We start from the raw sequence: 3,071 nt of genomic DNA, 5'->3' as shown, positions 1-3,071 counted from the left end.
AAGGTAGTTAAAAACTGTCCAAGGGAGTCAAGGGCTACCTCCGACTCAGAAGCATCATCCAGGTGGAATAAGTCAGATGCAGTCTTCTTCTTCTTTGACTTCCGGGTTGTTTTCCTGGCGGCCATGGCAGCGGCTCTAGACTTCTTGGCAGCTTCATGATCATACTTGGCTTTCCAGAAAACAGATTTGGCCTGTAAGCAAGCAAACAGGTTAAAAAGCCATGCAAGTATTTGATTACTAAGGAAAACAAAAAGGAGGTCAAGGGGGTTTACTTCTGGTGCCGGGTTAAGTTTGCAGAAGGGGTTTAATCCAACTTTACTGCAGTCCTCGTATTTGCCCTTCATGAGGATGGTTGACATCGCAACAATGTCTTCTTCAGTTAATTGTACAGAGCTATGATGCAGAGAATCATCTGGGCCTCTGCCATATTCATACATCAATTTGGATCGGCAGCTTAAAGGGATGACCCGCCACGCGATCTAGCAACGGATCAGGTCAACTCCAGTTAGGCCATTTCCCAATAAAGCTTGAATCCTTTTGATAGATGGGATAAGCTTCTTGCGTTCAGCAGGAGTAAGCTTATCGGCGTTGAATTGAGATTCCGCCAAGTTCCAAGCTAGGGTCGTTGGTACACTCATTATGGCGGTTCAAGTAAAAGTACTCTCTGAAGAGCTCCACAATCGGTTCTTCTTGAAGATATACCTCACAAAGAACTTGAAAATTGTAGATATTGGATATGGAGTTGGGTCCAAGATCTTGTGGGTGAAGTTTGAAAAAGTGCATAATGGCTCTGAAGAACTTTGAGCCGGGTGGTGAGAAACCCCGATTCATGTGATCAGTAAAGACGAAAACTTCACCGTCTTTGGGCTGAGGCCGTTCTTCGTCCGGTCAGGAGCACGATAAGACAGAATGTTTTTCTCTGGCAAAAATCCAATGGTGACAAATTCTTTCAAGTTATCTTCAGTAACAATGGAAGGGACCCAGTTGCAGACTATTGGCGCTTTAGACGACATGATGAAAAAAGGGCAAGCTGAAAAGAAAGTAATTTGCCGGTTCAATTATTGGTGGAGTTACAGATTCATGATTATAGTACAGATGAGTAATGGCGGCTTAAGTAAAGGGCTAAAGATATATACAGGAAAAATGAGCCGGAGTCATAAGACGCCATGACTAAAAGGTATTCGAAGGTTGCCAGAATCAAAATTGTCTAAGTGTTGAGACAAACAAGTTTCCCAAGATGTGGCTATTATTCTGGATCAAAATGGTTCAGAAAAGAAAAATAAAGTTAGACCTAAAAACGAGCACAGAGGAGTTCGTCAGTTCTAAAGAGGCATTTATACAAGAGAAGGGGGTCTGCTAGTGTCTAAAATGGATGAGAAACAGCTACCGCATAAGTTCTGCACTACTTTTAGATCGAAAGAGGGTGCGGTAGAGAAGTTGCAACGAATCTATGACGAACAGCGAAGAACACAGGAAAGAGAACTGGCAAACCCTAATGCAGATTTAAGGGGTGAAAAGGGCAAGAGCTTACGGATGCGCGGCTACTGCGGAGGATCGCCGCCGTTCTCTGGACGAACTTAGGGCGATGCAGCGGCGAATGTTGAGGAAGACGGTGAGCGCTGCGGCGGCGGCGAAGCTCGAGAGGCAGAGTGGTGGCGATGGGAGGAAGAAGAAGAAAGAGGAAGGACTGGCCGAGCCTATTTATAAGGGGATAAGTGAACGGGCAGACGCGAAAATCAAGGAAGACCAAGGTAATGATTATCCAGCTAAATGGACGCCTCGATTTTCGGAAAACATTTAAGATAAGGATCCGTTGAAGATGACGTCGTGGCGTTTTTCCAAATTTTCTGAAGATGACGTCATGGTGGGTTACAGAGCTTTTAAAAACAACAGAAGATGGATTTCGACTAAGTGTTGGAGGTTGACAAGAACAAAGTTCAAATCAACTTGGGGCCTAATGTTGGGAATATGACTACCAGGTATGACCCGCCCAGGAGGGGCTGGGTCAATCCTAATGGCGGGTTACTAAAAGAAGCTCAGTGAATATACAAGGCGATGGTTTAGTATAAGACTTGTAGTAGGCCCAAGCCCCAGAGGCGGCTTGAGGCCCGTGATTGTAAACCGCCATGTGTAAGAAAGACTTGTAAAGAAAGGCATGTAAAGGAAGTCACCGAGTCGGACACGTTATATGAGCCGACCGGGACTCTGTAGGTCGCCAGGCGTCAACCCGTGTATATAAGGGGACGACCCGGTGGCGGCTTAGGGTAAGAAACAACAGATCGGGAAGCCAAGCTAGCGTATTTCGCTCCTTGGTCATCGAAGCTTACCAACACCACATCAACTGGACTAGGCTTTACCTTCACCGCAAGGGGCCGAACCAGTATAAACCTCTCGTGTCCTTTGTGCCGATTAACCCCTTTAAGCTTCCTAGTTGCGATGGCTCCACGACTAAGTCCTTTCACTAGGACATCTGCCGTGACAATTCCACGACAACTTGCCAATTTGTGGCTCTCATTTTAATGAACTAAGCTTAGGCAAGGTTGGCAAAAATGTGTGGCAAAGTGTGGAAATGCTAGGCCTAGAACCAAACAGCCCCTATATATATCAGTGGGTGGAAAAGACATGGATTAGATTCAAATGAAGACAACATAAGGTGCAAAGTACTACTAATCCAAACTTGATCATACTAATCCAGTATTACTAATCCAAACTTGATCACTTTTACTTTGGATATGCACCATGTTTACTCTACTTGAATCTAATCCATGTATTTTCCACCCACTGAATTGATAACTCATCATGATCATAAAATTATATGATGAGACTACTATAAACCAGTACAAATACATCGGCAATATGTAGTAGGAAAAATGGCAAACTTTACCAATAGCGCTCGTAGCCTAGAATGTGCTACTACTAGGAAGCTATAGTAGTAGCGCTAGGCGGGGAAACACGTTACTGCTAGGAAGGAGTAGTAGTAGCGCCTAGATGGAAAACACGATACTGCTATATAGTATAGTAGTAGCGCGCCCCAACCCGCGCTACTGCTGAACATTAGCTGTAGCGCCGTA

The sequence above is a fragment of the Triticum dicoccoides genome, chromosome 1A (genome assembly GCF_002162155.2).
Source record: "Triticum dicoccoides isolate Atlit2015 ecotype Zavitan chromosome 1A, WEW_v2.0, whole genome shotgun sequence".
Classification (NCBI taxonomy): Eukaryota; Viridiplantae; Streptophyta; class Magnoliopsida; order Poales; family Poaceae; genus Triticum; species Triticum dicoccoides.
The sequence above is the reverse complement of the archived record's forward strand: the minus strand, read 5'-3'. Positions refer to the sequence as shown.